The sequence below is a fragment of the Echinops telfairi genome, unplaced genomic scaffold (assembly GCF_000313985.2).
Source record: "Echinops telfairi isolate 266 unplaced genomic scaffold, ASM31398v2 ScPeMD7_1;HRSCAF=3_0, whole genome shotgun sequence".
Classification (NCBI taxonomy): Eukaryota; Metazoa; Chordata; class Mammalia; order Afrosoricida; family Tenrecidae; genus Echinops; species Echinops telfairi.
The window spans coordinates 47,584,454-47,607,653 of NW_022103896.1; the positions used below are offsets into that span (position 1 = coordinate 47,584,454).

Consider the following 23,200-nt stretch of genomic DNA (forward strand, 5'->3'; position numbering starts at 1 on the left):
GGCAGACTCCACTGGGAGATGAGGAAAGAAAGAAGCACAGGATAGCTACTAGTTTTTAAAAAGCAGCATCTTGACAGGAAGGAAGCCCTTATTGGGCCAGCAGAAAGAAGAGATTGGACTCCAAAGCTTAGGTCGCTGAGCAATTTATTTTATGCGAAGTTGCTCAAATTGAATTTAAATATACTATGCATTTTCCAGATCTTTTTCCACCTCTACACTTTATTTTGTCTTGTGTGGACATTTGATATCATCTGTGATAGGCTTGAGGCCAACATGGCGTAGGGAAGTTATTTTCCATGCTTCCACCAAGATTATTGGGAGCCAGATGGGGCTTTTTATTCCAGTAAAGAGTTACAGTCTCAAAAACTCACAGGGGCAGTTTTATCTTGCCCTCCTGTCTCTGAGTCAGCATCAATGGCATGACGTTTTTAGAAACAATTAATGGATTATCTATTATTCCCTTAGACCACAGCATGTCCCAAAAAAGTGGGAGGGAGAGAGAGAGAGAGAATAAAAGGCATCATGTTTGAAGAAATGTCCATAGCTTAGGAGAAAACAAAGCAAAAATGAGTGAACAGATTTCTTTGTGACAAAGAGCTCAATCAGACCTTTTTCCCTCTGGTTTCTGAGAAGAGCCTTTGGAATCCCTAGACAATTCACAGCTTCCTTTTTTTCTGAAACAGAAAACACTTAATAGGAACAAATGAGAAGAGTGTCTAAAAACCGCATCTGGACGGGGAATGATAGAATCAGTTATATATACTCAGTAATTTGATCAATCATTAACTATGCATCAAGGCCCTGGCCATGCCGCAATACACTCTAAGGCCCTAGCAACTATTCTAAAGGGCTCCCCTGAACCCTGAAACTTCCTCTGGCGCTTCTGGACTGGTGATGTACATGAGAGGACTAATGCATCTCTGTGGACGTGCAGCTCCAGGGAAGAATTTCCACCCAAGCCTCGCCTGGGCATCTCTCCGACTATATCCAGTGGTGGTTATATTTGAAAGGTTGTAGTGAGCAGAGGAGGCCTCTACTGCTAAGTGAAGGGTAGTCCACTGCACAGGACAAAGACATGACCATGACCGTCTGCTTCAGCACCAATGTAGACCTCTATCAGGCCGCTGCTGTGTCAGAACTGAACTGCCGGCAGCAGATTTGCAGTATAGTTGTATGCCTTCCTTACAAGTTCTGTGAATTATTCGAGCAAATTATTGAATCCACTTCTGACAGTGGGGACCAGAGGGCCTATCATCTGCCTGTTTGGCAGCCAGTTAGAAGGATGGAGGTCTAAATTGTGAAGATCGCAGCCTCTGGTGGCGGGTGAAGAGAAAAGGGCTGTCCACGTTGTCGTTTTACGAATGACGTATCACTGGTGGTTAGCATCAAAACCAGAGAAAATGTCATGCGTGCTAAATGTTGGAGATAAAAAATAGGAAAGGGCAATATGAGCTATCTCTGTATTTTAGGAGCCAGCCTTGTGTGGGCTATTATTAATGCCGATGATTACAAGAAGGTACCATCAATATTATAAAGGGATGCTGTATGGGGCATGGGACAAAGATGAGGCTTTCTGTTCCTGTCAAGGTTTACAGTCTTGAAAACCCACGGGGGCAGTTCTGCTCTGTCCTACAGGGTGACTGTGAGTCAGAACTGACTCAAGGGCAGTGAGTTTTATATTGGGCATAGGTATCCTTGGCTGCTGGAAACAATGAATCACTGGCTACTAAACAGAAAGTTGGCAGTTCAAATACATCCAAAGGTACCTCGGAAAAAGACCTGGCAGTCTGAACAATCGCAGACATTGAAAACGCTATGGAGCCCAATTCTCTGAAACACAGGGGTCACTATGCAGCAAAATCCACTTGACAGCCTTCTTCTCCACTCGAAAATCGAGCATGTACTAAGGAACATGAGAGAAAGAAAATCTCTTGAAGGAGGTGCCATTTAAGCTTTCTATCAGGATTCCTAGTGGTGTCGCGGGCAGATAGGGCTGTTAACCTCAAGGTCAAGTTTGAACTCATCAGCTGCTCCACACACAAAAGAGGATGCTCTGTGCTTCCATAAACGCTTACAGCCTCCGAAAACCCAAAGAGGGCGGTGCAACTTGGTCCTTCAGCGTCACTGGGAGTGAGAATTGACTTGCTATCCGGGACTTGAGTATTCAGACACAAGACTAAGGCGCAAACAAAAAGGAAGAGGAAGAAAATTGATGCTAAGGGAGAGGAAACAGGGAAGACACAGCCAGAAGAGGGAATTTATAGCATTTCAAGGGATTCTACTTGGCCAGAGCCAGGATTTCCCACAACTGAACTGCCTTATTCACAAATACTTAGTTTCATTTTCTTCTTAACATGCACATGTCTCAGATCTGTCAATAACTCTGGCTGCCTAGATATTCACGAGGCACAATAGCTCTTTGTGGGATGACTTGTCCTGTGGGATGACTTACTGACTTGTCCTGTAGCAACTTACCTGACTTTTCAACCATTCCAAGCAGCTGGCTGTTCTCCAAGAGCAGCCTCCCCTCAACTCATTTAGCCCCGATGTATCCCTGTCAACTCAGCAGCTTACTTCCAAAAGCCTCTCCTGAGGATATAAGAGGAATTGCTACAGGTTGATGAAACCGATACCTCATAGATATTCTATAATTGACTTATTTTCTTGTTTCCCTCCTGATAAACTATGGTTTTTTTATTTGTTTGTTTTGAGTTTTAAGCCCTTTCCTCCTGGTAAAGTATCTCACCACAGCCAGTAAGCATTGGTTATAACTATATCTGGCCAGCTGGACATGTGCAGAATGGACAGTTAAGTCCATAGTTGACCCCAGAGCAAAAGGATCTTAGTCAAGGGTCAAAAACTCAGCAGAAAGATGCCATCAGACCAATCCAGACAACGCACATAAATGAAACGTCCAACAAACCTCTCTCTGGCTACGTCATGATTCTACTTCATAATCATTTCTCAGAAATCTGTTATACCTTCATATCTCCATTTACTTGTTGCTGTACATCAAGACAATGGCAAGTCTCTCCCCCGCTGCCCTGCCCTTTTTTTTTTTTCTTTTTCCCCTGGGATCGGCCATGGTGACGCTAGTCCTGGCTCCCTCCTTGCTTGATTAACCAAAGTAAAAGTTTCCTCTTTCACTTTCACCTAGTCTCTGTCTTTGTTTCTTAGCCGGACTCAGTGAGACCTGAGTTAGTAGCATCTCTTACACAGTGCAGCTCCTTCATATATGACTGTGTTTCCCCTAAAGTGGCTGATAGCACCCCCAAGGGGTCCTGGGATGATCCAGGGGGACTTCAGGAGCAGACACTATACAGTACCCTGGATATGGACTACAGGGCAAACATTTTTAACTGCCGGGGATGGGGGTGGTCCCTGAGTTTTGGTGTTTTTGTTTGTTCGTTTGTTTTCCTGAAAAAGAGGCAGTAGGCAAAATCAGTTTGGAACCCATGATTGATAGCATTCTCAACAAACTACCATAATCTCTCCCGTCTGCTGCTCCACTCCATCCATTTCCTCCCCTGTGTGGGTCAGGTGCCCTTCCCCAAGGTTTCAGCAGGAATAAGTACAGAGGATTCCTATTTCCCAACAAACACATCCCAAGCATCTCCAAGTATTCAGAGACTTGAACGTTATAACCAGATATACCGAGTCTGAGTATTTTCTGTCTGACTTAGTATTGTGTGATCTTGGGTGAATTACTTAGCCTTTACACACTCTACTTTCTCCATCTGTGCAGTGGAGAGAATTCTAACATCGATGTTCTATGGCTTAGGAAGGACTAATGGAGATAATATCCCAGCAAACGATCGAAAGATCTGGAGCATAGGATGGGGCTTCAAAAAGTTCATGGAATTTCCCCACAAGCTTTGAAGCCTCCTCTTATTAATAACTCCCAATATTTAGGCACCTAATAAAAATGAATATGATAGCTAGGGCTTGTGTCAACTTGAATGGGCCAGGATCCTGAGTAGTGTGGCAATGAGGCCTCCTCCTTAAGGTGCAAGTCACAGCCTGGTGCGGTCTCTTTGGGGATGTGGGTTATTGTATATCTATAAACAGGCTGTGGAGAATTGGCCTATCTCTTCTTCCTCCTGTTGGCCTGGATCTTGCATCTGTTTCTTTGAGCTTTAGGCTGGTGAGTTGCCATGTGTCCTGCCAACCATGGGAGCTGTTGGCATCCTGCAAGGTTGCCTGATGGTATTGGATCCCCTCAACCATGCCTCCACTGGCCTGTAGTCTTCCCACCTTTTGCTTCATCTTCCTGCTTCCGGGTTTGTTTTCCAGTTTGCTGATTCTCCAGAGCCAACAGTTGTGTGATGTAGGAAGGGCCCTTCCACAATCTTATCCAGAGGTCCTCAAAGTTTTTAAACAGGGGGCCAGTTCACTGTCCCTCAGACCCATTGGAGAGCCAGACTATAGTTTAAAAATAAAACTATGAACAAATTCCTATGCACACTGCACATATCTTATTTTGAAGTAAAAAAATCAAATAGGGTAAAAACACCCAGCGGGCCGGATAAATGTCCTCGGCGGGCCGCATGTGGCCGGCGGGGCCATAGTTTGAGGATGTCTGATGGATCAGATTCTGATCCAAGGACTTGAGCCAGACAGGGCCTGCTACTCTGTGGCTGGTTGGCTACTTTATTTTTTTTTAAATCGTTTTATTAGGGGCTCATACGACTCACCACAACCCATATATACATCAATTGTGTAAAGCACATTTGTACATTCATTGCCCTCATCATTCTCAAAACATTTCCTCTCCACTTAAGCCCCCAGCATTAGGTCCTCATTTTTCCCCTCCCTCCCCGCTCCTTCTCCCTCATGAGCCCTTGATAATTTATAAATTATTATTTTGTCATATCTTGCCCTGTCCGACGTCTCCCTTCACCCACTTTTCTGTTGTCCGTCCCCCAGGGAGGAGGTGACATATAGCTCCTTGTAATCAGTTCCCGCTTTCCAACCCACTCTCCCTCTACCCTCCCAGTATCGGTTGGCTACTTTCTTGACTTAAATATCTTTTTTGGTATCAATTTCTTTCTTATACATGTATGAGTATCTAGAAAACCCAGCCTAACATGATGATGGTGATGATGATATTTTTCCTTTATGCCAGGCCCTGAGCCAGATAATAAAGACACAAAAATGCAGAAAGCACAGCTCGCATAGCTCCTGCCTTCACATACTTCATAACCCTTTGGGAACATACCTACCCAGTTAGATAAAAGCGTGGGGGTGGCTCTGTAATATGCATCAGGCAATTCTAGACTTTCTGAAGCAGCAGCAGCCTCTTGTGCTCTGCACCAACCATTGGGAATGGACGTATAAATCTGTTTGAAATCTGTTCAGAGGACCACCAGCTATTTTCCACCCACTCTGCATAAATTTCACGTTCAAGTTGTCACCATAAATCAGAGAAGCCTAGTATGAATGGATGATTGCAGCGGAGTAGTAAATTTGACTCTAAGAACAAGCTTCTCAGAAGCAGAACTCCAAGTGTGAAGGAGCTCCTGAAGTCCATCAAGCTGCGTTCACTTATTTTACAGGCGAGGAAACTGTGAGTCCCCCAGTGGTCACATCCTAAGACGAGAGTCACGCAGTGCATTAGGGACAGTGTAGAGGCTAAGACCTGCATTTTTCATCTCTAGACCAATACCCTTCACATGGCTCTACTAGAACAGCATGTTGGTTTGTTTATTTTTATGAACATAATAAGCTACTCACCTCTAGTTTCACAACCTCCTCAAACCTCTGTCTCTCCAAGAAAAATTAAAAAGGAAAGGCTTTTGCATCTGGAGAAATGGGGTGAAAGCCATGTCCAGGTTTCTTAGGGGGAAGAAGAATTCAGTAACTCCAGGACCACCCCAGGATGAATCCTGTGAGGTAGAGGTCACACGTACTTCTGTCCTCCTGCTTTCTTTAATCCACCCTGACACCGGCCATTTCTCCCACGGCACTCGACCCCTCCATGCCAAAGTCACAGATGATACTCAGGATTATGGGGTTTATTAGAGCAACTAACAAGTTACAAAGTGTTCAAGGGTCCATTCTTTTGTCTGCAATAACTCTTTGCACCCATGCCTGCAGGCTTCGCTCTCTTTGGTCCTAAAGCTCCCCGGCATGTGGGTCCTTGCGCTGTTCCTTTTTTGCTGGCCTAGGAAGTTCATTACTCTCATGATGGTGCCTCCTGATCTCAGGGCTGCTCCTCTGCTCTGTCCCACGGGGTTGCTATTGTCACGTCTCTGGTGTTCCTGTTGCCTCTACCACTTTGGGGACGGAACTTGTATGAGCTCAGCTGGCAGGGATTCTTTCTTGATGGCCATAGAGTTCTCTCTCCCTCCTTCTGAGATGACTCACTTTTAAACCCAATGAGAGGGCCAAACAGACCAAACTCCTCTGTTAATATTCACACACCCTATCGGCAGGGTTCCACATTTCGCTTCACCTCACACTCTCGGGCTCTATCTCACATGCGGGTGTATGCCTCCTTCTGGGCTCGGACCAGCTCCCTTCCAACCTCTGGAATCAGGTAGACACCCTGTGGTCCCTACATAGCCTGACCTGAGGGTCTTAGGCTACAAGACTCTTTCCTTGTCTAGATTCACAGTACTGTTTCCTGAACCTTAACTCATACTACTTTATTACGTTTCACATATTTTAGTGTTCCATGCATTGCCCTTTTATGCATGTAGATATTTTTAGCAGTAATCATGAGGTATATCCAAGGACCTAATGCTGTAGTAGGCATAGGAGTAGCTCAAACACATATTGAATGGAAAGAATTAAACTTCTCTCCTCCATGTTTTAAGCTATTTGGAAGAACAGTACTCCTTTCTTATTTTTCTAAGTATTTTTGGAGTATCTTTGAAGAATCTATTTTTGTGATGCTAGTAAAATTGGGTATTATACACTTTACTTTTTAAAAGTACCAGAAAATTTGTGTCAAGAACATTAGAAAAGATCAGTAAAATTGATAAACCCGTAGGCTAATCAAAATAAAAAGAGAAAATGCAAGTTAATAGTATTATAAATGTATAAAGGGCCATTGTATCTAATGCTACGGGCATTAAAAAGAGAGGAAACAAATACTATGTACAACTCTATGTACACACATTTGATTACACGGATGCAATGAACCAAATCTTTGAAGTATACAATCTGCCAAAACTCACATAAGGAAAAATAGATAATATGAATAGGTCTAAATCTATTGACAAACATCTCTATTGGAGGAAATAAGGCCAGAGTACTCCTTAGAGGCAAGGATGGCAAGACTTCCTTTGAAATACCTTGGGCATGTGCTCAGGAGAGACCAGTTCATGGAGAAGGCCACCATGCTTGGGAAAGGGGCAGGGTGGTGACAACGAGGAAGCTGGACTAACACAGTGGCTGCATCAGTGGGCTCGGGCAGAGGATCCATTACCGGGATGGTGCCGGATTGTGCAGTGTTTCATTCTGTTGCGCACAGGGTTGCTATGAGTCAGAGCCGATTCGATGGCACCTGACAACAACATATCTACGGAAGAAGTCACGCCCATGCTTAATAACGCTATAAAACAGAAAGCACCGGGCCCATATGGTTCAACTGGCAAATTGTACCAAATAATGAAGGACGAGTTAACGCCTATTCTTCTGAAACTTTCCCATATAGTAGCAGAGAGGAAGCAAACGTTACCCTAATCCTGACTCCAGGTGACATTACCAGGTACAAAAATCACAGACCGGTATCTCTCATGAACACTGATGTAGCAGTGCTTAAGAGAATAACAAGAATTTCACACAAAGGTCAAGTGAAATTTATCCCAGATAGACAAGGCTGGCCTCACATTTGAGGGTTATTTATGTGTGGAGTAGATAAATGCACATGAACGACCTAAAAAAATGCAGAAGGTAACATACGAAAGTGATTGATAGTATTCAACTCACCCACCGCCACGGAATTGATTCCTACTCATAGCTACGCAAAAGGGCAGAGGAAAACTATTCCCTAGGGTTTCTGAAGTTGTAACTCTTACAGGAGCAGAAAAATCTCACCTTTCTCCTTCACAGCAGTTGGTGGGTTTGAACTGCTGTCCTTGGGGTTAGGAGCCCAAAGTGTAACCCAATACACCACCAGAGCATCAATGGTGCAGTATAGCTCCAAAGATCCTAACAAACTTATCAAAGAGAAATATCTATGGCCTAGCTTGTACTTTGAGAGATAAAGTTCACGAGGAGTTTGTCACGTTGACTAGACACAGCAAGGCAAAGTAAAGCTCTGACATAAAGCTGTTGTGTTAGTCCGGGTTGACTAGAGAAACAAATATAGGGACAATCACATGTCTGTGAGAGAACTTTATTTATATCAAAGAGCAAGTGTCCATTCAGAAAACATCCCAGCCCAGACCAGATCAAGTCCATAAGCCCCATATTACCCTATACTAGTCCACAAGTTCCTCTTTAGACTCACACAGCCATACAATGATGCTGAATGCAGGAAGATCACAGCCCAGTGGGTGGAACATCTTGTAGACTCAGTGGTGGTGGAAGAATCTCAGTGCTGGCGTGGATCTCCAGGTGGCTTCTCCAGCTCCAGGGCTCTGGCTCCATCAGCATAACTCCATGTGGCTCGTCATCAGAATATGAAGCAGAGAGTGTGCATGGCCTCCAGTGAGCTGTTTATCTTCATCACACTTCCAAAGGAGGTCATCAAGCTGCGATCTGATTGACAAGCTAGACTCCACCCCTTCACTCTTAATAGTCTCATGTTGACAGCAGATTATGTAACCACCACAGCAATACCTTATGTGTTCCTGTGCCAAAGTGAGAGGGATTTGCGAAGGGTAATGGTTGTCAACAGGGCCTGGCGGCACAACAGGAAAGCCCTCAGCTACTAACTGAAAAGCTGGAAGTTTAAACCCACCCGGTTGCTCCAAAAGTGAAAGAGCCGGCAATCTGCTTCTAGAAAGATGGAAGAAGAGAAAAAAAAACCCTCCAATCTCACTGCCATCGATTCTATCCTATAGGAGGGTAGACCTGCCCTGTAGCGTTCTGAGACTAACTCTATACTGGATTGGCATGCCTCTTTTTTTCTTCCACAGAGGGGTTGGTGGTTAGAACTGCTGACCTTACCAATCACAGACTAAAGCATAAAGATTGCAGCCTAAAAAATCTTGTGCTGTCAATTCTGCTTGGTCCCATGGCCCCATGTATTTGATATTAACTCCAAGACACTTAGCAACAAGTGGTAGCCATGGGCTCAGCTCCCCAGCAGGCTCTGTGCACTCCCTCCCTGCTGCTGAGTAAGCTTCTCCCGGGGGTAACACTCCACATCAAGCCATGGGAAGAAACAGTTGGGCAGAGCGAGAACTCCATTAGAGGGAGCATTTATGGTCTTCTCTTAGGGTTATTCTGTTGTTACTTTTTAAAGGCTCGGAGAACAGGGAGTGAGATCAGTGAGCCACAATACTAAACAGAGGGTGGGCTTGTTCTAGAACTTTGTGTCCTTTCATTTAGGCCTGAATTTGTCCTCTCCTGGCTGCTCTGATTCCTGTCTTGAATAAATAAGAAAAGTTTATTTTCTTCAGACAGAGAGTAGCTTAATTCTCATTTGCAGAATTGAGACTCACTTGCTTACTTTTCCTCCTCTCCTCCTCCGCGGATCCCTACCAGATCTCATCACATACCTTTGGTTCTTACTGTCTCCTGACTGCATGAGCTACATAGCATTGCCCTCATGGTGTTAAAAAAACAAACCAACCAAAAAACCAAACAAACAATGAAAGCACCCTGTAGTAGATGCAGTAGGGAAAACACTATTATTGCTAAGGCAGTGGGAAGCCATTGGAAGTTTCCCCAAGGTTTATATAATAAATTCTGCTGCTCGTGAGACTAAGAATGAGATTTTTACTGATGTATTCATTCCAGACAAAAACAAAGGGAGAAAAAAGGCAAGATCATTTAGCTAGAGAAAAAAATAAAAGCAAAAAGAAAAGAATATTTAAGACATAATTCTAAAATGAGCTTACAGTCTAAAGAACATCTGGGTAGCTTATAGTGAACAGCTAAACTCTTTTAAAGATAGCAAAATGGAAAAGGCTAGAAAGGAAGAAAAATGCCTTTCCAAATAGCTTCCCTGCTGCCGTACAGAGAACCAACGGATGATCGCCGAGGAAACCGAGCAGAGGTTGTTTTTTGTGTAAATAATACAGGCACTTGAGGCCTGAAAGCATTTTGTTTTTAAAGTTCCCAAAGGGAGAACTTACTTGATAAACAGTGCAGATAAACACAATGTTTCCATTTTTAACAGCAATTCTACCTTTGACCAAATGGCTTAGGGTTCTTATTCTTGCCAAGAATCCGAATGCATGTGACAATTGGGTTTTGATTTGGTTATTTAGCTATAATACACAGTTTGGTGGAGTTGAGAACTATTGGCTAGATGCAGTTTTTCAGGGATTTTAGTCAGTCCAGATAAGTCATTTAAAAAAAAAAATTAGCCTGGAAACATAATTATCATGAGGTTTGAATATTTTAGAGATCATTTATGATTTTTGCCAACAAATTCTGTCTAAATATAATAGCTCAACTTTAAATTGCTCTTCTGATAGTTTTATGCACATTTTGACCTCTCATTCATCAGTTTTTTCTCTATCATATAGCGTTTTCTCATAAAACGCTAAAAATCTCAAATGAACATCACCTGGTTAAAACTTCATTCCTGTCCCTGCCTCCCTCATGCCCTGATTTCCTTCAAAGCTTGGTTACAAGTACAAAATATAAATACAGGCATGCGCGTATGTAAATATATTTATATATAATGGGAGGGAAATCAATCTATGTACATAAATGTTAAATAGTAAGGGAGCAGATGGACATTGGGTCTCTACTCAAGTCCTTCCTTGACATAAGAACACTTTGTTCTAATAACCTGGCATCTGTGATGCTCATCTTCCCGACACGATCGCTGAAGACAAAATGGGCACATAAGCCAATGTGGTAAAGAAAGCTGATGGTGGCTGGCTATCAAAAGATATAGCATCTGGGGTGTTAAAGGCTTGAAGATAAACAAGGGATCATCTAGCTGAGAAGCAACAAAGCCCACATGGAAAAAAGTACGCTAGCCTGTGTGATCATGAGGTGTCGATGGGATCAGGCATCAAAGACCCAGAACAAAAAAATCATACCAATGTGAATGAGGGGGAGTAGAGAGTAGAGATTCAAAGCCCATCTGTAGACAACTAGACATCCTCTTACAGAAGGGCCACAAGGAAGAGACAAGCCAGTCAGGGTGCAGTATAGTACTGAAGAAACATACAACTTTCCTCCAGTTCTTTAATGCTTCCTCGCCACCTCTCCACTATTATAACCCCAATTCTACCTTTAAAATCTGACGAGACCAGCACATGTGTGCTGGTACAGACATGAGCTCTCAACACAGAATTCAAGACAGATAAATCCCTCGGGAACAATAATGGGAGTAGCGATACCATGTGGATAGAGGGAAAGTAATGGCAGAAAGGGGAAACCAATTACAATGATCAATATATTAATCACCCTCTCCACAACTCTTTCCCGCAGGGTGGGGGACGAATAACTGAAACATGGGTGAAGGGAGACAATGGTCGGTGTAAGATATGAAAATAATAATAATTTATAAATTTTCAAGGACTCATGAGGGAGGGAAGGAAAAACTGAACTCATACCCAGGGCTCATATAGAAAGAAACGGTTTCGAAAAGGATGATGGCAACATATGTACAAACGTGTTTGATACAGTTAATATGTGAATTGGTATAAGAACTATAAGAGCCCCCAATAAAATGATTTAAAAATAAAAGTTTCTGAATAGAGCTAAGGTTCAACAGGCTTAGAAAAAAATCTATAGAAAGGACGTTCTGAAGTAGATATCAAACAAAAGTGTTGAGACCAATTCTCCAAAATGGGGGCACCACTTGACAGAAAACAGAAACAACTTCCTTTGGGAACAACGCATCTGGGGTCCACAGGTTCGTGGTAAGAGCTGACAACTCTTGCAGGTGAGGTCACATTTTGAGGGTGTAGAGATAATGCGGTAAGAATGGTTAGGAAATCTATCGGCTTTCCAACATGGCAGGAAATTTAGAGTTAAGACCAAATGGAAGAGGGAATCTTTGACTTGACAGTAACTTTATACTGCCAATCATGTTTGCTGAGGTGGTATTAAAGAATAAAATAATTTACTCTCATGTGCAATCTTTTATTCTAGAAAACACGGGTATGGGCCAAGAGACTATCGGGTGGCCTAAAATTCTGAATTGGAATCTCCCCCTATGCAGACATCTTCCAAATTGCCGGCCCAGTGAAAATGGTAATCATTCCAAAACGATAATATCAAGATAAAAGCACAGAACATAAAGAAATATTCTACAATGAAAAGGACAAAAGGAACAGGGAAAACAAATGATAGAAGAAGAACATTCCCAGGAAAAGTATTACTAAGAAGCAGATAAAATTTAGACCACGCTATCACCGTGACTCTTTAAATGCACTACTTACCTTCAAAAAGTAAGCATTCAAAGTAGAGACATGGGAGTCCAGAGAAGAAATCTGCCACTTGTCAGCCATTTTATAATATGGTGGCGGCGGGCCTACTGCCGTGTTGCTAGAAGTATGCCCCTGGTCTTCCAAATGATGGCAGGCCCCACCTATGGTGGACAGATAGGTGTCGACTGAACTTCCAGACAAAAACTGACTGGGAAGAATGACAAGGCAATCGACTGCTGACAAAAGTGATGAGTGAAAGCCTTGTGAATTGTGGTGGAAAGCTTTCTCATGCAGGGCCAGGAGATGAGTCACTCAGATATCCAAAATATGACCAAGAGGCATCTGTTCAAAGAATGGTAAGCTTTAACGACAGCGATGAAATACGGCTCTCTGGATTTTCATCGGCTGCTGTGGCAAGTGTCTAAATGAGAAGAAACAGCAGCAAGTCGCCATTAGTAACGGGAACATGGAGCTCTGAAGAATGAGTGTAGGAAAATGGAGAGTTCTGAAAAATGCACTGGGACCATTGAAGATCACTGTCCTAGCCAGTAGTGATTTGAAATGAACTGGTATTGGCCATTTTGAATAAGACAATCATGTCATCCACAGCATGATCAGTAAAGCACAAGAGGAAGCGCCTTAAAAAGATGGACTGACACAGTGACTCCATTAAAGGGCAAAGCCCAGCAATGATTGCAGCGATGGAGTAGGATGGGCAGTGTTTCCTTCTGTGGAACCTGAGGCTGCTATGAGCTAGAACCAATCCAACAGTACCTGACAGCAGGGAAGAGAGGATGATGGTAAAAATAGGTCGACAGAAGCAGGCAGTAAAAGAAGCAAAATAAATACCGTTCTAGATATGAAGTCTGTTTTGTAATTTGCACAATTGACTGGCAATTTAAAAAAGAGTGAGAATATAGGGAAAGATATTAAGACCAAGGAAGACTTAACAAAGTATGATAGCTCGATGAAGAAGATAATGCATGATCATTTGTAAAACTAGGAGGAATGTGTAAAAATCGCATTCCTTTTCTGTTGCTGTGTAAGAACTTGTCACCAATATAGCCGATTAAAACTATACCCATTCATTACTATCGCACACTTCCTGCCATTTCACTCAGGTTTCTGCTAAGGCCTCACCAGGCCCAAATCAAAGCGGGAGAAACCATGCTCACAGCTGAAGGATCGAGGGGAAAGCTGCTTTGGAAGTCATTAGGGTTGTCGGCAAAGTTCAGCTCCTTCCGGTTGGCGTGAGGTCCCTTTTCCTGGTTGCCACCAAGGACTTGTCACGATCATCTTCTGGAGAAGGCACATGTCTTCTAGAGAATGCACATACCCATCTTCAAAGGCGGAAACCACATCTAAGTATTCTCCTGCTCATAATCCAAGCCTTCTGATATTTCTGCCATCACCCTAATCCGGTGTCAAGAGTTTCTGTGGATTTGTTTCTCTAGTCAACCCAGACTAACACAACCTGAAAAAAATCACCATTTAAAAAAAAATGGCTCATGTGATTCGATTTTGCCTACCCAGATACATTCTCTAGTTTAAGATCAACTCTGCTGTATAAGAAAACATAACCATGACAGTGATAACTCATCATTATTACAAATTCTCAGGTGCAGAATTTGGGGAGTATTTTGGAAATACTGCCTACCACAAAAACATAACGATGGAAAATGCTCCCAAATAAAACAATCACAGCTGCAGCTAGACAGTGTCCACTGTCCACACAGAGAAATCTCATGTGATAAAAATGCATACTAAAAACATCGATATATCCTAGAAATATGACTGGATTTAGGCATTTTTTCTGCCTATACATTAAAAGCAAACAATAGCAGCAACAAAACGCTCATCCATTAAAACACAAAACTTGAGACCCACCTCATACTTCTCTGCTAAATGCGCATGCCAACTTTGGTTACACACACTCTTTTCAAGGGAAAAAAGAATAAACAAAAATGCTTTGTACCAAGCATAACTGCTATTGAAATATGAAAGTAACATTAAACAATTTAAAATATGCAGGGCATTTAGTGCAACTCAATCATTAGATGGAGAATGTCATTTAATCGTGTAACAGAGATATTCCAAAAGGTGCTCTTAGTCACATGATGACTGTCAGCAGCTGCAACAAATCAAATCATAAGGACACCAGTCTGGGGACGACACCTGCTGATTTGTGGTACTATCTTTCTAGATGGGGCATGTATGTTGAGAAAGAAGCCAGGAATGATTTCTACGTCTGGGGTAGAGGGCAGTCGTGGGCCTTCTCCGAGGTCCTGCTTAGCGATGCCCCTCATCGCAACTTTTGTGTTTTCTCTCGTCTCAACTTTATTTTCTGCTGTGGTCTCGATTCTTGAATAATCTCCTTTATGAGAGACGAAGAAAAGATTTCAGTAAATGTAATGTTGTAACAAAGGAGCCCTGATGGCATCAAACTCACTGCCACCCAGTCCATGTCAACTCATAGTGAGCCTAGGTGTTGAAACTGTTAGTGGGAGTAGAAAGCCCTCTTCTCCCGAGCATCAGCTGGTGGTTTCAAACTGCTGGCCTTGTGGTTAGCATTCCAACGTGTAACTACTATGCCACCAGGGCTCCCCTGATGGCATATTCATTGATAAATGCAAGATCAATGGTCCAAACCCACCAGAGGCTGTCTACTCTTATAAATATTTAAAATCTCTGAAACCCAAAGAGCCAGTTCTACCATGTTCTAAATGGGTCACCAAGAGTTGGAATAAACTTGGTGACCAGTGGGTTTGGGTTTGGTTTTAATGTTGTCATTGTGGCCAGTTCAATTTCAACCCCTTAATGCTAGTATATCAGAAAGCACAGAAAAGCCCCTGATTATTAGAAGATAGATTCACCTGTGGTAATTATGGAGGCGTGGAGTTTATACGGAACCCAGAAGATTTATAGGGGCATATTTTGCTGCTTTCATGTCATGAGGACCCATAAGTGGGGTATAACAACCACAGCTTGACCAGACAAAGGCCTGCTAACTAGAGACTCAGGTCTCTTGAGCAAGAAGGCCTAAGCTACATCTATAGGCAAGCGACCAAGACATGTTGACTAGAGGAGAAGGAATACAGAAAGAGTAGTGTGAAAGGTACCAACTGCGATAATTTGGATGGCAATTTAAGTCAGTAAAATTTTGATTTTTTAAAAAATCATCTTATTGGGGCTCATACAACTCATCACAATCCACATATACATCAATTGTGTAAAGCACACTTACACATCCGTTGCCCTCATCATTCTCAAAATTCGCTTTATGCTTGGGTTCCTGGAATCAGCTCCTCATTTTCCTTTTATCCCTCCCTCTCCCTCCCCGCTCCCCCTTCCTTGATGAACCCTTAATAATTTATAAATTATTATTTTATCTTATCTTAAACTGCCCGGCATCTCCCTTCACCCACCCTTCTGTTACCCATCAATTTTTTTTTTAAAGAAATTGTGGTCACCCACCATCTTGAATGATGGGTTACATTTATTACATTTAGATTAATGTAAATTTAGATTTTTACAATAGATTACATCTATTGTGTGTGCAAGCAGATCTGAGAGACCTTACCACTTTGGTGTGCTCCAGTCGACTTTTAATCATCAGCATCTGTGCCTGAGACTTTTTCTAGAACAACACAAAGATGCTCTGCTTATGCATGAACAGGCTGGATATGGTGCTTTGGCCAGTGCTGGGCTCAGCTCTCAACCAGTGAGTTGGTGTATTAATAATGCAAGATCCTTACCCCTTGCCTGGCTTGCATTTCACATGTAATATTATGTTCCTCACATATCACCATATAAACGATGACTATCCGTAATCCCTAGAAGTTCATTTATCGAACCTTCCATAAACAAAGTCCATTTTTAATGCAAAAGTGCAAAGTGTATTTTATGAAATTTGTTGATTGTTTTTCACAAACTTGCATTGGTTCCAAATAATATTAGAATGACATTTTCTATGCAGTAACGAGTACGGTGGACACAGAGAAGTAGAGGGTTCCAGACGTTTGCACTCAGTGAAGCAGAGGTGGTAATGTAGAGAGTCACACATTGGATCCTATGCACTGTGCCATGGTAGCTCTCTCACAGGCCCATAGAGGAAATTTAGAAACTGGCAACTACTTTGATGTGGCTTTGAAGGAGCCCAGGCAGTAAATTGGCACCAGCACAATGGCACTCCCAGCAATTCCCTGGCATCACAGGGCTGGTGCTGACAGTGCTGCTTCAGGCTGTGTTGATGCTATTTACAAAGAAGGAAACCTTTATTTGTCTTGCTACCCGAGGGAGGAAGACAGGCTGCTGAGGCCCCACCTCATTTCAACTTTCTTTTGTTTTATCTTGTAACTAGGGGACCTACGGATGGCATTCAGAAAGGGACAACAAGGGAATATGGGATATCACTGAACTTACTTATATGGAAGCCACTTTTAAGATTTCAGTGCCTAAATGTATGAGCATGTCTAAGAGACTCCGGAACTTATGAAAATGAAAGGAAAATAGATAGCCAAAGACAGTAATGAAGCTAGATCTTCCTTTTTGCTATCATCAACATGGTAACTCGAATGATTAAGTTTGTCTGTCAACTTGGCTGGACCATAATTCTTAGTGGTTTGGCAGTTATGTAATGGTATGGTTTGGCAGGAGTTATGTAATGATATAATTTGGCACTTATATAATTATGTGATTTGGCAATAATGTGATGTCTTCATCCTCTCTGATATGATCTTATGTCATCAGCTAAACAGTAACGAGGGAAGTTTACTTGGGTGTGTGGCCTGCATCCAGGACAGACATGGAAGTTGTAGCAAAGGTTGCTGACTTGCTCTGGATCTGGTATCTGGCTCTTCTTCTAGTGCTGTTCTTGGGATTCATCACTCTCCACAGCCTGGAGCCAGCAGCCTGGTTTCTGATACGCTGATGGATTCATCAGCACCTGCAGTCATGTGAGTCAGTAGAAGCCCCTAGTCTGAGGCCTGATCCGTGTACTTGGAACTTGCCAGTGCCTACAATTATGTGATCTATAAATGTGAGGTAAATCTATTTTTCTGTCTTTTGATCATACACACACACACACACTCACATTTCATTAGTTTTGCTTCTCTAGAAAGCCCACGGTGAAACAATAACCTTGGTTATTGTTTAAAGAGATAGGACTTTATAGATCACGAGATTGCCCTGATATTTGCAGTACGACATACAAAACCCCTAGCATTTATTGAGCATTAATTAAATACCAAGAAACCCTGGTGGTACAATGTTAAGCACGTGGCTGCTAACTCAAAGCCTGGTGGTTGGTGGGTACCTGGTGGCTTTCACATGTTTTACTGTATATGTTTTTTCTGGATCAGTTAATACATTGCAGATATTATGATTCTGTATTTTTAAGCATTTCCGCGTGTATTTCCTAAGGATTTATATAATCACAGCAAAGTGATAACAATCAGATACTTTAGCATTAAAACAAATAATTATCTTATCACCTTATTAAAAATTTTCCAATCATCATAATATCCTTTTGCCTTCTCTCTTTAGGGATCCACTCTGTGTCTTTATCTTTGATGACATTAGCATCTTTGAAGAGTCCAGGTTATTTATTTTGTAATGGTCCCTGAATTTGTAGAGCCTGGTGATTCTTCCAGCGTAGGTTCAAGCTATGCATGTGTGACAGGAAAACCAGGAGTGATGCCTTGTCTTTCTCAGAACTTCCTACAGAGGGCCTGTGATAGCACTCGATTCTGGTGTCTCCCAGGTTTCTACTGGTAAACATTATTTTCTGGGAAATTAAAATAAGGGTCGTCTTCCTTCTGCATTGGGATAGGGCAGTGTTTAAGATGAAGGCATTCCAGTGAACTCTTCAATGGCATCTCGGAAAAAAATTGCCTTATAACTAAGACATTAGTACTTATCACTGCCGTCAAGTCAATTCCAACTCATAGCAACTGCATAGGACAGGGTAGAGCTGCCCCTGTTTCTGAGACTCTCACTCTGGCCAGGAGTAGCAAGCCTTGTCTTTACCCCACAGAGCAGCTAGCTGGTGGTTCAAACTTCTGACTAAACTTAAGTCATGATCCGCTCAACTTTGAAGTTATGTGGGATTTTCTTGGGAGGGCAGGAGCGCACAGAGGAAGAAGCAGCCTTGGGAGTATGGGACTAGACACTAGATTCTATTCAAGCATTAGGCACAAATTTACATTATTAGAGTTCAATGCCTAGGTCGATGCAGTATAACATCCCAATGACCGCAATAATTACTAAGCACTTGTTCATATGAAAGGAAAGCAGAATCCACTTCATTTAGCATAGGCTCTTTTAGAACTGCACATTTGGATTTAGTTACTTTGCAAAGTGAACAAAAATCTAAAAGCAATACTATTATTCAGCTTACATTGAACATCAAAGTTCTGTGCTGGATTTGAAGTAATTTGTGAATTTCATTTATTTTACCCCAGCGCTGTATTCCAATTGCATTACCTTCCCAAGTCTGTTAGATATGATACCCTTGATGGATTGATTTCTAAAGTTGTTGTCACTTCCAAATACGCTGCCTTAATGATTTTTAGGCATTTCAATGAATCTTTGGTCTTGATAACAATCTGTTTTGAATCAAGCATTATGTTTGATGTTTACCCAAATTTGAAGACAAAGTTTATTACTAAACTAGAATTTAAAGGGAAGTAATCTCTCTCTTGAGTTGTAGATGAGTAGAGATTGGTGCCCAGAGACACTCTTTCTTGTTCAATTAGCCTTGCTCAGTGAGTCTCAGCAATTTTACTTTCTTCAATAACACTCCCATGTAAAACATACTATCATTGGCAATGCTTCTGAGGAAAAGCAGTAATTCTCAACTGACACGTGTGAGGGAGGCCCTGGGTGGTGCAAACAGCCTGCTCTGACTTCTGATCTAGCTGTTAGTGCTTTACATTTACCAGTGGCACTACGGAGTAAAGGTCTGGCAAACTTCTTTTATACAAATTACAAACAAGAACTGTATGCTGTCAGTTTACTCAGGGAAGCATGGCAGGGGGGTGGGGGGGTTGGGGCTTTCCCTGAGTGAGATTCAATGGCAATGGATATGGGGTGTTTTAATTTTGTTTTGCTTTTCATCTTAAGAGGCAATGTGTATATTTCCAATATGTGTATTTCTAAGGAGACTGAAATTCTAAGGTGAGGTGAAATTTCAGATAATCTATTAAAACCTTTTTTTCTTTAACAGTTTCATTGACATACAATGCACACATCATATAATTCAATGGTTTAAACATAATAAAAAAAGTTGTGCAATCATTACCATAATCAATTTCAGAACTTCTTTTTTTAATTTCTTGTTCTCATTGTTATTAGCTTTCCATTTCCCACAACTTCCCCTCCCATAACCTTAGAAACTATTAACCCAGTTACCCTTTATATTGACCCATAACCTTAGAAACTATTAACCCTTTATATAGACTTACCTATCCTGCATTTCATGTAAAGAAAAACATAAAAAAACTCAACAACAGTAACAAAATAAAACAGAGAAAAGCCTCAATCAAAAAGAAAACAGAAAATAATAAGAACTTTAAGAAATTAAAAATGAGTCAAAAGGGAGAACAAATGACAAAGTGTTACATTTTTACCTAAACTGCATCTGCATTATTTTTTTCTCCAGCGCACTCTGTCTGGCAGCAAGGCTATTCAACTCCATGTCAATGGTCAGAGGGCACTCACTGAACACTTAACCAAGTGGGGACCCTGCTAATGGATTTGGGTTTTCACCATCTTCTATAAACCTCCTGCAAACCAGGTCCTCACAATGTGAACTCTAATCTATTTCCATCTTCTGGCCTTGGACTTTATTATTTACAATCGTTGGATCACACAGGCTCGTGTGCTTCTTCTATGTGTACTTAGCTGACACCTCAATTGCATGGCTACTTTTTGCTGATAGCCAGGAAGCATTTGATTTCTTCGATACCCTTTTCTCTAGCACCCATATCTTCAGAGATCTCTTGATGAGGACAAGTATCCCGTACGGCCGTGCCCTAAAAACTATGCAATTGTTCTGAAAACGTTCACTGTCATCGGATCAATGCTGACTCAATGCTGAACCCCTGTGGGTTCTTGAGACTGTAACTGTGTATGGGAGTAGAAAGCCCAGTCTTTCCCCCTCGGAGCTGCTGATGGTTTCAAAGTGTTGACCATGCAGATCTCAGCCCAACATGTCACCACTCTACCACCAGGGGAAAATCTCAGACAATCTAATGCAAAAGTCTCTCAAAATTGTCTAGGACAGTGGTTCTCCACCTTCCTAATGCCACGACCCTTTAATACAGCTCCTCATGTTGTGGTGACCCCCCAACCATAAAATTATTCATAACTGTAATTTTGCTACTGTTATGAATCATAATGGAAATATCTGATATGCAGGATATATTTTCATTGTTACAAATTGAGCATAATGAAAGCATAGTGATTAGTCATGAAAACAATATGCGATTATATATTGTGAAATATTTATTTCTAATTACAAATAAATGAAATTTGTCTTGAAGCATAGTGTAGCTTGGGTAACAGTCTTAATATAACAACAATAAACTACATTGCTACATTTAATTATAATTCATGAAGTGTTGTACCTCCAATACTGCTGCTTTCAACACAGTAGCTGCTTTTAAAAGAGTCATGGTTTTCAACACAGCAGCTGCTTTCTACACAGTACCTGCTCTCTACACATATGTGATTGGCCTGCATAAGTACATTATGGTACCAACCCTGTCACATACACCTCTATTTGTATGGGGTATATGTGTTGGGGCTGGCGTGATGATATCATCACATCGGGTGTTCATATGTGGGCATATCTGCATGTGGGCGGACCTGCCTGGAGACGGATAGAGGAGTGGTGTCTCAGTTCCTAAGACCACTAGAAATATGTTTTCTGATGGTCTTAGGTGACCTCTGTGAAAGGGTTGTTCAACCCCCCAAAGGTGTCACGACCCACAGGTTGAGAACCGCTGATCTAGGAAGTTATTCAATAATTACCTTTTCAATTTGTTTCACGAAAAGATTGAATATTATTGAAAGAATATGTGCAAACATGGGAACTGGTCCCTCTCAGTCTGCAGCTACAGTTGTGCTCTCTAGATGCTCTGACCAATGTTGACTTGCTTGTTCCTCTCGTTCCATTCTGTGCAGGAAGATAAATTGAGAGGACATTGTAAGTGAGAGGTTGGATACGGCTGATGCTCTAGTTTGTAGCTTAGGTGACTGGCCCCTAAAAATAAAGAAATACAGGAGAAACCATGTTTAAGGGAAGTGATAATGTGGTTCCATTTGGCCTTATTGAGTTTTGAGTTTCCACAGGACATTCAGGAAGCAATTGTCCATGTGCTCCTCCTGCTGATTCAAGATTGGGAGCTGTCTCCTCTGAAACCCTGAGAAAGTTAATGGCTTCTTCTTTATATTCCCACAAGAGGTCATTTCCTAAGATGCTTTTGCTGAATTCAAACCAGACTCATTGCCTTTCCATTATTCTCACCGGCGATGGCCTTGCGCAGTACAGGGTGCAGCTCTTGCACAGGGCTTCCTTGGCTGTCATCTGGACAGAAGCCAGTGGGTTTCCAGAGTCACCAGGGGGGATCAGTTCACCAGCATTTCAGTTAGTCGGTGGACAGAAAATGCTTGCCCTACCCAGAAACTTTTTAAATTTCCTGTTTCCTTTATGTTGCTAGCTTCACCCCCACCCCCCACCCCCGGCACTGAAGTTCAAATTCCTTGAAGGCTAAGAGTAGGAGCTATTCATTTTTGAAATCTAGAAAATCAATGATCATGCCTAATCCACAGTAGCACAGAATACATTCTTGTGAGTGACTTAATAGATGACTATTTCTCCAGTTTTTAAGGCTTACGTTTATGTGTTTTAGAAGCTACAGGACATCAGACTACTTCCATGACCACTCCAGGGACTTTTAAGAGGGTCCCTGAAACTTTCATAGATAAGCAAGATCAGAAATCTCTGTACATAAAGCATTATTGTTCACCTAACGCACATCGGTTTCGAGCGACAAAATTGTTTTTCACATTACCATTCATTTGCATATAGCATTGCTTGTGTTATCAAGGCCACTTGCAACTAGCAAAAGTCACCCTCATGCCATTTACAGCTTATGTTCACAAGGGGTTTCGAGTCTTTATAATCCGGTTGGCTGTAGCAGATTTTTATGATTTGAAAAGTAGGTAATGAGAAGAAATACTGTGGTTTGAGGCTAATAGTCAGTAGCGGATAAAAGGAGAACTAACCACAGTCCTTTGAAAGACAGAGAAAGGTAAGGCAGACAGGTACAGATTAAGGTCTTTAGCCTGAGGGTTTTCATTATTTACTTATTTAACTCTTTTGAAGAAGACTGGGAGACGAGGCAGACGCATAATAAGCCCGACTTTCAGATCTGCGGACCTGAGTGCTCTGCTGGCCAGTGTTGCCTCAGAAAGTGGACGGTGCCCTGAGAATGGCCACAAGGCTCCTGGCCGTGGGATCTTTTAGCAGGTGTGAGAGGAGGGGAGGCTCGACCCCGTCTTAGCGGCTGCGGTGAGTCAGCACTGACTCGATCGATGGCAGTGAGTTCTGGTGTGGAGAGGTGCTTAGGGACAAAGGCCCAGCATTCTGTTTCCAACATCCTTGAAATCCCTCTGTTCTGCGA

General features: G+C 42.1%; 1 pseudogene; it reads left to right on the plus strand.

Moving 5' to 3' along the window:
- Nucleotides 1-1,081: 1,081 nt before the first annotated feature.
- LOC115868697 overlaps nucleotides 1,082-23,200 on the plus strand; it is a 51,491-nt pseudogene continuing 29,372 nt past the window's right edge.